This window comes from Rattus norvegicus, chromosome X (genome assembly GCF_036323735.1).
Source record: "Rattus norvegicus strain BN/NHsdMcwi chromosome X, GRCr8, whole genome shotgun sequence".
In the NCBI taxonomy this organism is placed as follows: domain Eukaryota; kingdom Metazoa; phylum Chordata; class Mammalia; order Rodentia; family Muridae; genus Rattus; species Rattus norvegicus.
The window spans coordinates 111,218,684-111,238,138 of NC_086039.1; the positions used below are offsets into that span (position 1 = coordinate 111,218,684).

At 45.1% G+C, this 19,455-nt stretch overlaps 1 protein-coding gene and 1 pseudogene across 8 annotated transcripts in view; one reads left to right on the forward strand and one right to left on the reverse strand.

Moving 5' to 3' along the window:
• Positions 1-19,455, forward strand: part of Tmem164 (transmembrane protein 164) — a 160,590-nt gene that overhangs the window by 133,854 nt on the left and 7,281 nt on the right. The window lies entirely within an intron of this gene.
• Positions 13,991-14,070, reverse strand: LOC120099535 (U2 spliceosomal RNA; annotated as a pseudogene).

Genomic DNA, 19,455 nt, shown 5'->3' on the forward strand with positions numbered 1-19,455 from the left:
TGATATATGCCTCTCAATCTATTGACTCTTTTAAACAAACCACAAAATATGATTATTCTTAAGGCAACCCTCATAATGTTCGATAAAGCATATAGCCCTGACTTCCTGGCTATTATATACATATATATTATATATCACTATTAAAATTATTTGCAACAAGAAATCACCTTATGAACATTGGCATTTTTGGAAAACATTTCTGTTCTGTCTGAGTCAGCTCTATTAAATATCCTTCCTTACAACAGTGCAATCTGACATTCACTTTCTTACCAGAGTCTTCGTGGAATTAGCACCGCCAAAGATCACCAACATTGATCTGGCCAAACGTAAAAATCAGTCTTTCTCTAATTCAAGCTCTACTGCATTAGAGATGGTTGACTGCTGCCCTTTGAAACCTAGTTTTGGCCTTTTCACATCTGCCTTTCTTCTGGCCTGTTCTCCTCACTGAATGTGCTTCCACAGTGTCCTTCACAGGGCCCTTTTCTCTAGTCCTCTGGGATGTCCATTTCCCAAGAGGTCTGTTTTAGGCACATTCTCCCCCGAAGATTCTGGCATCATTTTGTATATTTTCATAGCTTGCCTGTCAGTTACTGTGAGGCTGGCTGCGGCCACCATTCATAGCCCTGATTTGCATATAAAGGCAAGAAAATAATCTTTGGGAGTGGTTCTCTCTCCATCTTTATGTCAGATCCAGGCATTGAACTCAGGCTTTAAGGCCTGTGTATGGGAGAAGCTTTTAGTTTTTAGAAAGCTCTACCTGACTGTCCCCAGCACAGCTGACTGTACTTTTACACTTTTCATCCCCCTCCCCGATTTTCTGTTTTTCACATCTTACCCAGTAACATAACAAAGTCATTCCAGGTAGAGTCTAGAAAGAACTGCCAGGATCCCACCTACCCATTCATTCATTCATTCATTCATTCATTCATTCATTTCATTCTGTATTTAGTGCTTTCTTTCAGACACTCTTCCCACTGGCCACTGGGGTGCGCTAATGAGCGAAGTTCAGACAGTACTTCCCGCTCGGCTTTTGTGAGCCTGTGCCCTGAGAGAAAAGAATCAGTTACAGGAATAGAGTGAAACGGAGGAGAGTGCCGGGAAGCGCTTATAAGAGTACAGGACCATACAGGCCAGACAGACAGACAGACAGACAGACAGGGAGAGACGGACAGAGAAAGGAAGAATGAGAGAGAGAGAGAGAGAGAGAGAGAGAGAGAGAGAGAGAGAGAGATCCCCTCCAGGAGGTGATGCTTACATGGAGATTGGAAGGCTAAGTGGGAATTTACCAGGCACATAGAGCTTCAGGAGCCATGAACTCTTGTGGACACAATGTCATATATAATAGCATTGTGGCAAGGCTAAGAGTGAGGAAGGCTAAGTGTGACGACACTGGACCCAAGCCAAGGGGCAGGTGAGGTCAAGAATAAAAGGCTTTGTGAACCGTTATTCGTTGCTCCTGTTTATTGAACGCGGAAGAGGCAGTGAAAGTTTTGAGATAATGCTGGCTTATTTTACACGTGGATTTTGTTCCCTGCTTCAAGTTCCTTTACACAGTTCACAGACCTTAGTTTAACAGCTAAAAGTTTAAAACTCCTGATATTAAAAGTATCCTTTCTACCCATTCCATGCTCTCTACCCCTGTCCTTACCATGAGAGGAAGCAGCCACTTTGGGTTTCAGATAGCGGTCCACTGCTCCTTTTGTATAGTTGTCCTTCTGTGTCCACAGCTCCTGCTACATTCATTTCTTTATGTGCCTGCTCTGAGTCATGGCATGTATGTGGAGGTCAGAGGACAACTTGCTGGATTTGGTTCTTTCCTCCTACCATATGAGGGTGAGGCTGAGGACCAAATTCAGGTCCTCAGTGGGCCTTTACCCACTAACCCATCATCTCACTGGCTCCCGGGTTCTGTTTCCTTCTCCATCCCTGGATTCAGTCAAACATTACTTGAAAGTATTTTTTAAAAAATTGTCTGCACCGAACATGTACAGACTTTTTTCTCATTATTGTTCCCCAAGCAATATAGTATAACAGTGTTTAGTATAATGTTTATATAGTATCGGCTATTGTAAATTATCTGGAGATGATTTAAATTATGTGGAAGGTTTGTGTACGTTATGTGCAAACACTGTTCCATTTTCTGTAATCATCTTGAGCACTGCTTATTTGGGTATTTATGTGGATTCCTGGAACCAAGCCCTTTGGATATCAAGGGATAACTATACAAGGAAATGATCAAAAAAATTACTCCTTATGCCAACGGCTCAAAAACAGCAGGTCTGCTCTTGCCATTGAAGCTGTTGCTGCGTTTTAGCTTAGAGAACTGTTTCCGCTGGGCTTGCACTATCTCTTTGCTTTGGTTTTTCACAGCAGCTTAATAGTCCATAATATTGATGATAAGGTATAATAAAAAAGGCAGTACTTTCTCTAACATAAGTAATGCCGAGTATTCCTTCAAACATTAACTCGTTTGATCCCAACATAACTTGTCAGGAGGTGTCCCTGTTATCCTCTGTTCATTTAGGAGAAAATGGGTGTTTAGTCAATGGCGGATCCGTCATTTGAACTCATGACTGTGGGTTGAGGGTGTTTCTTTTTACACAGTAACATGGGGTTACAAGAGTGAACCATAATTTATTCATTGATATGCATTTGGGTTGTTTCCACACAGATTTGGAGTTTCCAAATTCCAAAGACAATGTTTCTCCAACTTTGTTATTGTTGTATTTTTGTCTATCTGGTAGGTTAAAACCAAACCAAAACAAAACAAAAGAGTATAGTCGGTTCAATTATATTTTCAGTTTCCTTTTCTTGGAAGCTGAGCACTTTAGAGACATGTTTCTAGTCTTTCTGTTTTTCCATGCTGGAGATAGAACCCAGTACCTTCTGTGTGCACTTTCTCACTAAGCCACACTCCCAGAACCTTCTTACAGGTGTGTAGGATTGCCGTCTGCTTCCCCAGTCTTTGAACTCCATGCCTTTCCTCCCTGCTCAATTTTCTATTCTGTCTTCAGATAAGTTGGGTGTCAGTAGCTCTTTACATGGGGATATTAGTGTCCCCACCAGCGGGGACCCAGTTATTCAGGGTCCCGAAGAGGCTTTCTACCTGTGGGCCAAAATGGGGGTGAAGAGAAGAAGGAGACCAAGCAAAAGTTCTGTTGTCAAGGTCTCGTTTATTGGGGTGAACGTTACAGCTTTTAAGGCTTTCAGGTAGGGGGAGTGTCCTTTGTGAAACACAGAGGAGGGGGAGGTGCGGATATAGGTAGTGATAGCTGGAGGCAAAGAGGTCAGGCGGTAGACGATGAGGTCAGGCGGTGGAGACACTGGGTGTTGATTCAGGAGGTAACAGGTATCTGCTAAGGGAGCTGAGGCATCCCTTGAATGTTATCTTCCTGTGCTGTAAATTCATGGGAGAGGCTTTCATTCAACAATCTTAAGACTTAAGGCAGTCATCTTAGGGGTGAGTCTCTGTGGCCAAACAGCCCAGAGTCACCTAGTCACTTTGAGCCATGCAGTTCAAAAAGCGGCTAGGCCCAAATCCAATATGGCTCCGTGCATATTAGGAGTTAGCCGACATGGCCCCCAGATTTGTCTTTGGACTTTGTTTGCGTTCTAGTTTATGCAGATTTTTTGGGTAATTTCCTTGGCTGCTGGATTTTTGAGTTGTGTTAGGCCCTTTCTTCCTCCATGGTGATATATAAACATATAGTACTCCTCCCTTATTTATCTGTGGGGTGTGGAGACAGTCCAAGGCTCTCTAGGTGGGTGCCTGAAACTTCAAGTAGCATCATACCTTGTATACACTTGTGGTTTTTTCCCTTTGATAATGCCTTCATTCATGAATTAGGTATAATAAGGGATTACTAATAGCTATTATTAAAATAATTAGAACAGTTCCTGCTATCTCTAGAGCCACCCTTGGGGATCCAGCTTTGGCAGTCATCACCTTCAGTGGTGGCAGTTGGCTCCCTGTGGTTTTCCATTCGCCTTAACACCCCCTGCCCCCATTCTAATAAATTCTAAAGCTACTCCTAAAGCATTTCCCTATTTAGAAACTTACAGTGGTTCTCATTGCACCCAGTGGACAAAAAGACCCCGGGTAACCTGACTTCTAACTTTTCTCCAACCCCATCTGTTTTAGTCCCTTCCTCGCAGCGTCACCTTGGCTGATAACCGAATCCTTTGTGGTCCCCGAGCTTTCAGTTCATGTCTGTGTGTGTTTGCAACACTGCAGCGTCTGCTGAGAATAGTCTTCTCTCTGTCAGCCCTCGGCCTGGACAAGATTCTTTAAACTCCCCTCAGCTATGCCCTTCTCCATGGAAAAGGTGCCCACAGAAACGCCCCTCCCACTCCCTTGGCTGCCTCCTTCCCTCCTGTGTCGTCCTCCTCACAGGCTGCTGAGCAGGTGTCTTTTGCAGTCTCTTTTCCCAGAAGCCCCTGAAGGACAGGGAGGTTTCCTTTGTTATGGGTTTGAGAGCAGCATGAATGGGTGAAGGCTGTGCTCAGATGGTATTCACGCACAGGCACGTACACAGAATAGAGGATGCATCTTCTAAGCCAACTTATATCGTCTGCGTTGCATATTTTCTTTTTACTTTTACTTACAGAATCTTGATCTCATTTAATCTCCACATGTACACTAGACTTACGGGACTCTAACCCGCCTGGGGCCCACAACCTTGAAAGAAAAAAAAAAGTACAATCATCCGCATTAACTGTAAGAAAAATGAAGTGTTTCAGTCAGTTATTGAATGCCAGCAACAAACCAGTTTCTACAGTAGTCAGGCATATTTTCCTTAATGTAAATCACTGATCTCCTCTTATATTACTGTTGCTGCAGGTGGCTCAAAAATGCATTCGTCTTTTGTGGTTTTGATCATGCAAATTTTCTTTGTAATTTTAATTGATCTGCTTTTATTTCATTAGCTCCTGGATTTTGGGTTGTGTTAAGAAGTCTTTTCCTTCTTCATAGTGTTATATAAATATGTAGGAATTTATCTGTGGGGGAATGTACACGCACACACACACAGACACACACACACACTCATTCTGAGAGAGAGGAATAGTTATACTTCTTCAACTGCCCCAAGGGTCAGGGTCCATGGCGCCAAAACCTAAGGGGTACCTTCTGGAGTTTATTCAGGCACTTGAACAGGAGCAGGCAAGCTGGTTTCTGGACACCATACACTGGATTTGGGGCTGTGGGTTCAAAAAAGTTGATATTGCCAATTGCTAGGAGGCTATGACATAGGACCTAGAGCTTTGAGGTCTCTTTGTCTTTGTCACTTGCAAGCTAGGGTAGTACTAGGACCTACTTTCTTGATTGTCATGAGGATCCCCAGAGCTGATGTGCATGACAAGTCCTTACCCCAGCATCGGGTCAATGCAGTGGTTTCCCCTTACTAGGGCGATTTTTATTCACCACTAATTCTTTTGCCTCTCATGAATTTATATATGTCTCTCTTTACTAGACTGTGGGCTCCGGGGATAAGGATTATGCCTTGATCAATTCTAAAGCCACAAAACCCTGCAGGGACAGATTTCGTGATTAGCAGTGGATTTAGCAGCTTCTGCTTCCTTCTTTGAGATGCTGATTTCTCCCCAGGGCCAGATGCTCACATCTCCTGGCTCTCTGGCTCCTGTTGAACTTGCTGCTTGGCTTCCTCGGCTTTGCTCATCCTGAGGCTAGTTTCCTGTGGACAGGCAGTGCAGCCTGGGAGCACTTCAAAAGAATATGGCCAGCATCCAACTCCGTATGTTCAGGCCCCTCGTCCTAACCTGTTCTTGTTCCTTGTCCTCCATGGACCCTCCAGTTCAGCGACCGCCATTGCTTCGTGTTCTCCACTGAGCACTTCAGAAGTTCTGACTTTAAACGCCTCTACAGTTCTAGCCCCTTTTGGCCCTTCCTCCCCACCTCAGTCCTCCAGCTTAGTGCAGTTTCTCATCCTCTAAGGTGGGGGTCACTTTGTTTGCTCCCTTGCATCCCAGCTCCCCCCAATACCCTTCCTGCCATCCACCATCTCTGTCCACCATATCATCAGAACAAGCAGCTTGGATAAGATTTGTCCACTGTGTGTAACTCTCACTTTAGGATTCTTACTGTACTTTCTCATTCCTTCACATGATGTGAAAGATCACTTACAGTCTGACCTTACTTAGCTTGATCCTGTTTCCCGTTACTCAGACTCTGACCCGTTACTTAGTCGTTTGGAAGCAACCGATCTGCTGTTCTCCAACCACTCAGCCCCCTACCCTCCTGACACATACACACACACACACACACACACACACACACACACACACACACCCCAATTTTCCCTCTATAACCCTATGAACTCCAGCCCCTCCCTTTATAAATTAGCTTAGGGGTGCTGCCTTTTGTTCCCGAGATATGTCTCACTGAGGCAAGTGGAAAGCACACTTTCCTTTAAGTGCCTTTTCCCTTGCACTTTAGTATGTGTATTGAGAGTAGCCTTCACCCCAGCGAGGGCCGTGTCTCTTTGTGTTTCACCACCAGGTGGCAGCAGTCACACATTTTTAATCTCAGGAGCTAAAGTTTGGATATTTGTTTTAAATCACTAAATAAATAGTAAACATTAAGCTAACATTTTTTAATGTTTGAAATGCTGTGGAAGTGAGGGTGACAATGAAGTCCACAAGTCTTCTAGGATTTGGGCTTAGGTGACCGGACCACTAACAGAGAAGGCACAGAAGGTAGGCACATATTTTAGGAAATGACTTTTTTCTGAGTGCTGTAACAAAAATACCATTCCGGAGGCAGGGAAACCCAAGATCCAGGTATAGCAATCTGGTGAGGGCTCTTTTCTTTATGGGTGCTGCTGTCTGTCTACATCCACACATCCATGAATGTGCCACAGATGAATAGGTCCTTTTTGACCCATTTTATAAGGTTGCTGATCCCATTTATAAGAGCTCTACCCTGTAATTCCCCACCTTCTCAAACCATCACATTGGCAGTGAGGTTGCAACATGAATTTAGGGGATACATGTTCAATTTGTAGCAGAAAGGACATGGTTGAGCTTGAGTGCTTCCTTCTAACCTGTTCAGGCTGAGTTGTCTTGGAGACAGCAGGATAGAAAGTTCTAGAACTGTTTGGGGAATTCTGGGAAGGGGTTGACTTCAGTGCCGTTGCTGTAGAAATAGTGGTAGAAGCTTTGTAATGGATGAGGTCATCCAAGGGGGCTAGGTAGCTGAGGGGGCAGAAGAACCTTGGGATAAAGCAACCCTGAAAAGGTGGACAAAGAAAAAAATGCTGTCAGGAGATTGTAGGAAGGCTTGGAGCAAAAGGGGACAGATGAGTTGCAGTAGTCCTGAAGCAGTAGAAAGTTCACTTGAATAGCAGTAACCAAAGCACATACTATCTGAGAAGCTCTGCAAAATCAGATCTCTGGGGAAGATGGGAAATGAAGAGTGGGGGCGAGCGTCTATGAGCATCAAAGAACCAATGAACAGGTTTCCCTTCACAGCACTCCCAGTTTCCTCTTCTCTGCTCTCATTTTCCTCCCTTCCTCCCATTCTCTCCTCCTTTCCCCAGGACTGGGTCAGTTCAAATCCCATGACAAGGTGAGTAGTGTGAGAGAGCTTTGATGGCATTCAGGAGAAGCAGGAGTCAGTGAGTTCTAAGGTTATGACACTTGCTGAGATGCTGCATGGGAAATGACAATGGCAAGAGGACGAGGCGGTGAGGAAATGGAAGGAGTCTAGGTTCTTTGAACACGGTCCGTAGGTAGGCTTGTTTTGTGTCTATGTTCATGTGTACATGGATGAATGTCTGTGAGCTGGCTCATACACAATGGATGTGTGTGTAGGCCAGAGGTGTTGTTCTCTAGTGTTCCTTAGGTGCCATCCACTTTAGGTTTTGACAAAGGGTCCCTCTTCCATTGTGTTGCCTGAGCCACATAAGAAGAGGGATTTGATGGAAACATCTCTTTTAGGACTATTCTAAAATCTCTCATTCTTTGCACATTATCCAGCTGTGGGTCTCTGTATCTGTCCCTGTCTGCTGCAGGCGAAAGCTTCTCCGATGATGGCTGAGCAAGGCACTGACCTCTAAGTATAGCAGAATATCTCTAGGAATCTTAGCAGAACAGTGAATCCCTGATATTTTTTACATATGGGTTCTTAAAGCCGTCATCTTACCAAATGAGCTATCTCATAGAATTCTTTTGAAGATGATTTTTATTTTATTTTCTTATTTTTGTGTATATGAGTGTTTTGCCTGCCTGTCTGTCTATACATCGCATGCATATCAAGTGCCTGTGGAATCCAGAAGAGGGCATTGGATGCTCTCTGTAACTGCAATTGCAGGTAGGCAGTTGGGTGCTGGAAACTTGGGTCCCCTGGAAGAACAGCCAGAGAATGGAAGGTGGTTCTAGCTAAAGCAGGTCCTGTCTTACCTCCCATCCTGTCAGAGGCACTGAGAAGGCACTGAGTAGAGCGAAGGTGTACAGGTCTGTCTGTCCAGAGACTGGCTGTCCTGACAGGCACATGATAGAACCGCATGCTCCACAGCGTAGTGCACGTTCTGAGATCAGCCAAGTTCAGTAACTTCACTGCACACCCGTTTCTTTGCAAAATAAGAATAGTGCTCTTCCGTTACAGGATTGTAATGAGCATTACATGGCATCGTATGTGAAGAATGTTTTTAATGGTGCCTGTTGCCTAGGCAGTGGTGGGCTAGTTAGTTCAGGAGTATGAGGATGGTTTCTGGTGGTCAGTGTACAAAGACCCTGCCTACCAACCCAATAAAGTTGAGTATCCACAGTTTCTTCATCTCCCACCCTTAGCATGGGATGCCTTGGGAATCACCTACTGTGAGGAGAGGTACGAGAAGCTCCTCCTGCCCACTAGATCAAGTTTAAGGGCACTAGCCAGGGGTTACAGTCAAAAAGGTCAAAGTAGGGCTGAACAGAAGGGAGGCCAGGAGAGAGCAGAGGAAAAAGTAGGTACAGCGTGTGTGTGTGTGTGTGTGTGTGTGTGTGTGTGTGTGTGTGTGTGTGTGTGTGTGTATTGAGGACAGCAAGGGGATCAGTAGTTTATAAGGAAGTCTAGCGGCCCATGCCCTGTAAGAATGCGGATATGAAAAGTGAACTCTTCAGAGGTTGTGGTCAGATTATCCTCTCAGAGGTGGAGCCCATAGGTGTGACGACAGAGGGCAGGGTTGTGAGTAACAAAGTGCAGCAGACCTGTGGAGGGTCAAGATGACACAAAGCAAGGGCCATGCAAGAGGCACCCACAAGGATGTTGAAACCCCCCTGAATGCTGTTAGGAAAGAGGGCAGGGTGAAAGGAAGGCCTCTAGTCTAGGGTGAAGTTCACAGTGACCCTGAAGGGAGCAGTGGTGACGTGTGACCTGCAAGAATGGGACCTTGAAAGAGAGTGACACAGAGGGCCACAGGCACTGTGCCAAGCACTAGGTGTCTAGTCTGTTAACTATGTCTGTGCCTTGGTTGTCACTGGCCAACACAGTCTGCTTCCTGTTCCATCAAAATTGCTGCAGCCTCCTCCATATACTGCCAGTGCCAGTCAGCACTTTGAAATTCGGGTGATTTGTCAGATTTGCTGATAAATCTTATAGCATGCATTTATGAACATACCTGGGCTGCAAAACAGTATAGATATTTTGATGATTTCTTTTAACTTTGATACATTTTGTAATTGTTTGCTCTTTATTTTATGTTTTTCAAACATAAATGTAGAAAACAAGAGCTGTCTTTTCTAAATATTCTCCTCGTTCCTGACCCCTCTTTGCCTGGTCTCTAGGCTGCAGGAAATCCCCCTTGTATACACTAGAGGGCGCTCTAGCTTCAGAATTGGCAAAGAGGGTCTTTTCTAGTGAAGAAGTGGTTGTTTTCAGGTGTTAACTATTCAACAGCCCTTGGGTACATTTCAGGAGACTAGGGTTTAAGAACCCTGGTGTCCTGTGATCTGGAAACGATACCTCTCCAGTTGGCTTGCAGCTTCGTCAGCAACATGAAAATTGAGGCCCAGGCCCTCTGCGAGTTGGTTTCCAGGACCCACTAGAACCAAAGCTCTTTGTTTGCCTCAACATTGACCCAAAGGTCATTCACCTCAGGGTCCGGGTTGAGTCTCCCGCTTCTCTGCCCAGGTGAGCCCATTGCACCCATCCAGGCTGGCAAACCTTACGGTTCTGGGAAAGTTCTTATCACTTGGGCTTCTTGACTCTGTTTTTCTGGTTGGACAAGGCCAGAGAAAAGACTTAAGAACACACACAGAATGTCATGAGTTGGGGGTGAGTTGGGGAAGGGGAGCCGAGTAGTAAAATGTAAACTGTGGCCAATGACTGAGCCTTACACAATAGGGAAGGTAGGAGAGTCTCTGAAGGCCATTGAATTTTCCCTGCGAAGAATGTCGCTGGGGTTTTGTGGGAACAAAAACTTAAGTCAAGGGTTTTCTGCCTTAATTTTAGCACCATTTCAGGTTCCCACCTGGCCAAATTCTTTGCTCCTTTACTGGTGCCTTTCTCCCAGGATATCTTCAGGCTCCAGGGCTCTCCCTACTTGAGTGGATCTCCTGTCTTGTCCACTGACAAACCCCAAGTTTTCCATCACCCCGAGGTGCTTGTTACTTAAGTAGGAATTGTGGAGTCCACCCCTACCTCCAGGGTTTGAGTCCTAGGAAGCAGGTCGGAAGAGCCTGCTTGCACTTCCTACAACTTCCTGGCAACAGTGTAGTGGCAGCAGCAGCAGCAGCAGCAGTTTCTGAAGCAGGGGACCTGATAACAATGCAGGTTCTCGGATTCCAGATTGGAGGTCACTCCTCAGACCTACTGGATCCAAAACTGTAGACTGGTATCCAGAAAACTGTGTTTTAATCAGCCATCGTGCCATGGAAGATTGAATCTCCGCCTTCACAATGGCTGACATAGAATGAACGTTAAGCCTCATTGCTTCAAATGATCCAGGAGTTGGTTTCCCCTTGCTCACAGCTCACCAGGAATTCAGTTTGTACTCCGCGCCTAACAGGGCCATGTATGTTACGTTTAAATAGCACTTCGGTTTAGTGTGTCCATGTGGTTAATTTTTCAGTTCCTGCAAGATTGGGGGCGGGGCCATGGTCCAGAAGTTTCTTCCTAAAGGATCCCTCAGGCTGTGAAGGTTTGGACCTGCAACTTGGAAAGAGTAGAAGTTGACAGGTCACTCTTTAGACTCTAGAATTTTCTGCTAGGTCAGATCCACCCACTAGATTCAGTACCTGCTCAGAACTCTCCCCTAAGTGATGGCTGTTGCACTGAGATAAAGATGGGCTTTTAAGATGTCTCCATCACAGGCCCAGCCGCACGTCAGCAACCACTGCGCATACAGAGGACAAAGCTTAGCCCATGTGGGGTGAGCCTGTTGGGTAGGTGTTGACTACATTCATCTCTATTGTATGTTCCAGTGTACAACTCTCCCCCACCTTTGTAATACATCATATTAAATGTGGGTACAGGGCTCATTTGACGCACTAGGGGTCTTGGTAAAAGGAAATCTGGCAGGGGCCTGCATTAGGTGGCTAAGAATATTGAATCAGCTCTCCACAGAGTCATCCTGAGGTTGCTCCACCTGAAAATAGCTTCTAGGCCATTATAACTGCATTAGGCCAGTTTTTCCTTTGTTTGTTTGTTTTTGTTTTGTTTTGCGTTTTGTTGTCACTGTGACAAATATCTGAGGAAGAAACAACTTCAAAAGGTTTTGATCCATTGTCAATGCTGTCCGATAAAGCACACCATCGAAAAATGGGGCAGAGATGCCCACTCTCACATGGCAGGAAGCAGAGAGACAAAAGAAAGGGGCCAGAGAAAAGATAGATTGTTTCAAGACCATACCTATGGGGAGACTCTTCCCTGCAGTAAGCCCATTGGATCATGAATCGGTCAATGACTTAATTCGTAGATTTAAAGCATTAGGATCCAATCATGACACTGGATCCACCCACACCTTTTCGGAGAGCATCATGGGTGCAAAATACGAGGAAGGCTTTTTTAAAAAAAGTAGGAATGGAGCTGTCTCTTTCGTAGGACACTGAAGATGAGATGGACTCATTGTCAGGAGCCAAACTTGTCGCTCTCTTTCTTATGTTCAAACTTTCATCCTTGTCAAAGTTTCTGATTCCATTGGGTAATTAGTTTATCAGCCAGGCCAGAGATCTAAAGTTGGCCTGTGACTCTTAACTCTTCACAGCCCCAACTGCCATTTAGCTAGTGATCAAAACCTGCCAGTGTCACCTCCTGATCCTTTCTAATTCATCCATACTAGATTTCCTGAATTCAGATTAGATTATCCCAGCTCTGTCTCTTGTTGTAGCTTCCTCCTTGATCTCCCTACTTCTGCCCTCCCTTTCAGTTTACAAACTCTAGTCCTTGCTGGTCAAAGGGTACCCTGAGCCTCAGAAGTCAGAGGGAGCTGGTTAGAAATGCAGAGACTCCGACCGACTCTGCGCAGAACCTCCATTTTAACTCAGTCCCAACATGATTGGTGATGCCCCAGATATGTAAAGTAGTACATTGTATTCGTGAACTGGCCTCCACCCCTTACTCGGTCTCTATCCCACAAGTCTAATGAAGATGTAGACTGTATAAAGTACTTGGCTTCAGCACACTGGCCTGTGCGTGCCATTCTTTCAACAAATATTTTTGGAATCCCCACTTGGTATCTGGTGGTATAGTAGCTGCCGAGACTGAAACAAACCCCGTAAGTATCCTTGCTTTCGTGGACATCACAGCCATGTGGGAGGAGATCCACAGTAAAGAAATAGAGAAACGGTACACAGGGTACTGAAATGTTAAGTGAGATGCAAGAGGCGATCTTACGGAGGAAAGTGTGTGATACTGCCACATGGGCACGGAGGGCTGCTCTTTTGAATGCGATGGCCTCATTTAAAGGAAAGGTTTCACTGACAATGTGACATTTGAGCAAAGGCTAGCTGGCAAAAGAGCAAGCCCTTTGATCTCTATGGGAACGATATGGCAAGCTGGGGAGATAACAAGTGTAATGGCCACGAGGAAGAAATGTTTTCAGGCTACTCCAGCAACTAGGTATAAAACCACTACGGCTGGTTCCATAGGAAGGAGGGGGGAAATAGGACATGAGGTTAGAGATGATAAGCACACTAAAATTAGCTAAGATAGCTGGGTGAGAGGTCACTGGAGGAGGGGAAGACCTATGAGTCTAATTTAAAATTTTAAAGGGTTGTTTGGTTGCTATGCTCACTTAGAATGTAAGTGTGCAAGGATTCAGTGGTAGATGGAGGGGAAATGTCAGTGCTTTCTGTAATACATTAGGGAGCGGATGATGGTGGCTCAAACTGGGATGCAGTACAGATAAGGGGAAAGGCATTGGGTTCTAAGTACGTGTTAAAGGGACAGCCAACGGTTTGTGGATGGAATCAGATATCGGATGAGAAATAAAAAGAAGAAAGGGTCAAGGGTGAGTTTAAGGTTTTTGACCTGGTCGAATGAAATGGATGGGCATTTACTAAAAACAAGAAAGGCTTTGAGGACTGTGTATTGCTTTTTTGTTTGTTTGGTTTGGTTTGGTTTGGTTTGGTTTGGTTTGGTTTGGTCTGGTCTGTGTGGCATATTGTTCCAGTTAAGTAATGTTAGGTAATAACCATCCCTAAAATGTACTGACTTAGAATTAGTTCTTGCAATTGTGGGAGTCCCATTGGCCCGTTCTTTATAATTTCTGTTGTTCAAGGTGTCTGGTCTATGGTGTCTGTTAAAACAGCTGGAAAGGACTAAGACATTCTTCTGGTCTTCCCTGGACCTAGCTGGGACCCTGAAACGGTTGGGCCTCTCTATTCACACAGCTTTTCATGGCATGTAGATCTCTGAGTAGTATTTGAAAAAGGGAAACCCCCAGTGCCCAAGTGCACATCAAACCTCCTTTTGAATTTTCTTTGGTGAGGTCCCGTTGGCTATAGCAAGCCAATATGATAGGGCCCTGTTGGTAACACAGACACGTTGTGGAAAGGTTTGGATTCTGAGAAAGTGTAATGAGCTTTCAGCATTTACTACACTTGATCTTAGCCAAAAGGCCGAGAAGCGATTGCTTTCAGCATTTACTACAGTGGTAAGCTAAGCTCACAAGCTTGGCTGAAGTTTGACACACCCATTTGCTGTTGATCCTAGAGTTTAGTGTGGAGGTCCATGGTAAAATGTAAATTTCGGAGTTATCAAATGTGACCCATATTAAAGCCATGAGGTTTGCTGACACCAGCTGTAGGGTAAAAATAAGCAGCAAAGATTTGAGTTCTGAGTTCGGCAGCCTGATCCTGTCTCCCATTTGGACATCAGCACCATGGGGAAGAAATGGCAAGGAAGGATAAGAAGCAGGGAAAGAGGCAAGAAAATAGCTGAGAGTGAGCAGTCGCCTAGAAACCAAGTGTTTCAAAAACTGCTACATAGGATGAAGCCCGCAAATTGGTCATTGTATCTAGAAATGAAAAGGTCACTTGTGGCTTTGATGGGAACAATTGTAATGGAGGATGAGCGACCTGATATAAGTGAATTTAAGGGAGAGCAGGAAGAGAAGAATTTGGGGTAAGGAAAATAGAGCAGAATATTTAACAAAAATACGTGTTAAGTATATAATTTCAGGTGTTCACACTCACACTAAAAATAGTAAGACAAACAGATGGAACTAATATTAGAAATATACTTCGTTATACGTAGTTTATAAAAAAAAGCTACCATTCAAATATAACCAATATAAAATTAAAGCTGGAATATTTTAGTAGATGTACTCTGTACCAAGAGCACAGCTCAATTCAAACCAGCTACATTTGAAGCTCTGGGTGACACAGGACTAGGAGCTACTGCTTTGGCCAGTCCAGACATAGCCAATGCTCTGTTTGTTGTAAAGATAGTCTATCTTTGTTTTAACAGAGAGACAAGCAATTACTGCGAGCTCTCGGGAGCTGTCAAGTGCTTGTTTTCACATGAGAGCAATCTCTGTACATTTACTTTGTTTTCATGGTCGCCAGACTAACCCAGTAGGAAAGAGGAAACGAGTGTTGGAAGAGGAAGAAAAAGAACTGTGGAGTGGTAGAGAGCTGAGGGAGGAGTATTGGGGTTCCAAAAGGAGAGCCTGGCCTTGACTGAGACCCTCTCTTCACAGTTCTTCTGGGTTGCAGAGAGGAAGGCCGAGCAAACCTGGCGAGTGTTCCTGCGTGGGTGTTTAAATGTGCTTGTGAGAGCTCAGGATGTTTTGTGTAATTCTCTTTCTCTAGGCGAAGCAGGAAGTACCCAGGTCATCATTTGACAGTGAAGCCAGGAGGAAAGTATTAAAGGTTCGAGAAGAGAGGAGAGGATATTAAATTGTGACCTCAGGAAGCGAGGGAGTGAATGGGCAGGGGAATATAGTGTGATTACCTGGCAACATGAAAGATGCACTTCAGGTCTGTGATCACAAATTGGACATGAGGCTAGTCAGTGCTGCTGTTTTTCTCCAGCCATGTTAAGCAAGGGAAGAAAGAGGATGAACTTAAACCAGGGCAGAGGATTTGTTTTTGTTTTTTTGTTTTTCCAGCCAAAGTGAGAGGAGACAGAGGTACACTAAAGGATAATCAGAATAACAGGGCATGGGATTTAAGAAAGGAAGGAAGAGTTGGAATTCTAGCACTTTAGGAGGCAAAGGCAGGCAGATCTCTGTAATTTCGAGGCCAGTCTGGTTTACAAAGTGACTTCCAGGACAGTCAGGGCTGTTATACAGAGAAACTCCCTCTGAGAGAGAGGGGCGGGAGTGGGGGGAGGATGTTGAGTTTGAAATTATGGTGTGACCAATGAATGGATCTCATATTCTTTTGTTGCCAAAACCCAGGTGGAGTCCTGATTCAAAGAAGTGATCAGGAAAGGAAATAGCGATGGCTAAAGGGGGAATGTTTGTCTTTGAGATCAGAGAGAGGATGCAGCCGTTCCTAATCACAGGGTCTCAGGATTGACCATGAAAGTGAATGGCTGAAGTGTGGTAATGGAGAGAAGACCATGGAGTTGTGGAAAGATTCTTCCAGAAACATGTAGCAGTGAGCAAGAATTAAGAAGACAGAGGTGTGAGAGAGTGGTACCCAGCCAGGTATAGGTATGTCAGAGAGAAAGGACCGCCATCCATCATCTGTAGTTGATGGTGGAGGGGAGGAATGCTGTGTATCACCTTGGCAGTTGTGGGGTTTTAGTGTAAAGGGGGAGGACCAGCCATCTGGAAAGAGCGATGAAAAGCAAGCAAGAAAGCACCGCTTTATCAAGCATGGTCTCATGGAGTTAGAGAGAGGAGACCTACAGGGACAGGTCTGTTGGGTAAGAACAAAAGTTTGAGTCAGGTGTGCTGCACACCTATAATCCCAGCCCTTGGGAGGCTGAGAACAGGGGATTTCTGCCAAGAAAGATCAGCCTTGGCTACAAGATCCTGTCTCAAAAACAAAACAAAACAAAACAAAACTGAAAAGGCACAGGAGGCTGCTCAAGGTATTCAGAGACAAGACCAAGAATGTAAGGGGTTTGGCTTTCTATGTGGCTGTCTATTTTGACACCTTTTCCCAGAATTTACTTCCTTGTTTTGTTCAACAGGAAAACCTATTTTGCCACTTTGCTCCTTCATAGTTCCTTTCCTGAAATTGTCATGGCAAAGAGCACCAGTGGCTCGCACATTTCTGAACTTCGTGGGATGTGTGTCTTGATTTTGCTATCCCCTCACCCCCCACCCCAGGAGAAGGATATCCTCACTGGAATTGTCTGTGGTTATGAAAACGGTTTGTGTCTGCACCGTCTAATACGGCAGTCATTGGGCAGGTGTGGCTATGGAGCACTTGAAATGCAGCTTACATAAATGAGGAGATGGATCTTTGGTTGAATGCATTTAAATATCTGCTGCTGCATGTGTCTAGTGGCCAGTACCAATGAGAACACATTAAACATTGCTGGTCCTTCTTTAACTGTGTTCTCTCAATTTCTAGGACACCTCTCTTCCAATTCCAGTTCTATGGCTGCTTCTGGAGTTTGGTCCTCAAGCTCATCTTATGGGTCTTATTTTTTTCTAGCCACCTAAATATTGCTGTTTTCCAGACCCCTGTTAGCCTTGTTTTGTGGATTCTTCTTTGTGAGTTTTAGCTACACACCAATCTGTATTCTCAAATCATTTTCCTCTTCTAAGCTTTAGACCCTGGGTAGCCATAAGCCGATGGGGGCAACTGCGGGTGTGGGTTATAGCATTCAGTGTTGTACCCTAGCCTGAGCTCCTTTCTCCCCTAAACCTCCTGTCAATTCTTGAAGTCATAGACCAGGAAGTCCCTAGGTCTGGCCAAGTGCCAAGCCATCTGTGTCCCCCATGGCAGTATCTGAGTCTGTCTTCAGTTCTGTTTCCCTCTGGTCCACTGTCTCCACTGATGCTGGAGCCATCCAGCTGGCGGAAACGTGGATCTGACCTTTTCATCTCTTAACAATCTTTCAGTGACCTCTCATTGTATAGGATAAAGGCCAGGTTCTCTGGCCTGGATAACAAGGCTCTTCCTTTATCGGGTCCTGTTTTCTTGTCTGTCCAGCTACCTACTGACACATGAGACTTCTTGCATTCTTGTGCTCTCCTGTAACAAGGAACTGCACGTAATTGCACACAGACAGCACGCCGCTGACATCTCGATACCTTTTCTCAGGCTATGCCTTCGGCCTAGAGTGTTCCTTCTGTCATGTCCTACACCAGGTGCTTCCTGTTGTTCAAATCTCCTGAACTCCGACCCTCTTCGGTTTTCTTCCCTTCCTATGGGCCCTGACCATGCTTCCTTCACCATATCAGCTCTTCCATTTGTCAATTGCCATTTGTCAACTGCAGCAGATTGTCAAGGACAGGAGCTGGCCAAGATTGTTTCCCCACTTTTACCGTGGAGTCCAGTGTACATCATAGATATTGAATGAGTGGGTAGCAAGAGTAAGTCAGTTAGCTGAAGGAAGCAGCAAGATGGGGTAATAGCAGGCTCCCCTACCCAGAGTGGAGTCCTTGGTATTATCCTCTGTGAGTGAGAGTGTGGGAGGAGAGAAAGATCCTTAGGGGGACCCTTTGGGGGTCTTCTCTACTGCTAGAGCAATTGCCAGGCTCCCGGTACTCCTACGGCTTCCTTCTGGCAGAAATCAATTTAACAGAGACTCTTATTTTGGTTTCCCTCTACCTTTACTCACGATGTGCTGCTAGCCTCCTGGGATAGAAGATGCTAGCAGAAAAATGTCACTTTCTTAAAGTAGAAAAAAGAAGAGGTTTATGATGTGTCAAATTTTCCTGAAAGCGGTTTGGTTTCTGCTTTCCTTTTGACAAAAAACTGGTTCTTCACTGGGATCATCCCAAGGGCCACATCCAGATATCCAGTGAAGAGAATTATGGGGTTTACGTACAGTATGTATGTATCCCTGTGGGTTGGGTTATCAGTGTATATAGGGCTTTTTTATTTTTATTTTTTGAAGAATTGGAATATTGGATCATGTTTGCCACAGGCAGTCTCCCTTCACAGAGGAGGTGTCCATTTTCCCAGAATGCCCTTTGTCTTCCTGCCTGTGTGAGTTTGGATGCCTGTGATCCCTGGGACAACAAGAGCTCCATGCTAGGCTAGCTGCTGGATCTGCTTTCTGTAATGTCTTATTCCACCTCTCAGCCCTGAGAAGGCTACTTGCCTCTAGTCCCTACACCGGAAAACAGCTTTGAAGGAAGTCTGATTTGCCCAGGGTCATTCCCGAGGGGAACAAGAGGCTGTCTGATTCCGGCCGTGACTCCGCCCCCTCCAGCCTTTGTTGTTAAGACACCACATTGTATTTTCTTTCATGTCTGTACTGTTTGATGTTCTGCCTTTTATATTTGTTGTTACTCACCTGGGACTGGTTTCTTCATGCGTGGACAATCTGATTGCCATTTGAATGGCAGGGGACGTGTACACAACATTGAAGCATTGTAGTTTATTTAACCTATCTCCCTAGTTGGTTTGTTTCCAGTTTCTCAACATTATAGAGAACACAAGTGTGAATATCTTTTGTGCAGATAAGGGAGGTGTGTGGGTTGGGTTTTATAAGTATTCGAAGCTAATCTTCAGGGTACTACTAGCCTTGAATCGATGTTATCTTTTATGATTCCTTAGCAACTCTGGACCACCGCTTTGCTGAGTAGTGGGCATTGCTTCAGTGTCCACTGTGCATCCGGGGCTGAGGTGCAGAAGAGCTTTAGGGAGAGCCCTTCCCTCTGGCAGTAGTTAGTCTGGTTGGGACAGATGATGCAACAGAGAAGCGATAGTGCAAACATGGGGCTATGTGGAGGCTCAGTGAGGACACCAAGAAACCTGTCCCCTGATAGGATCTGAATGTCCCTTTCTCACCACAACAGGGGAAGAAACAGCTGTCCTGGGCTTGAACCTTGTCCTCTCCTTCCTAAGGACTATGGCTGCTGACCTGGCTCCTGGCCAAGG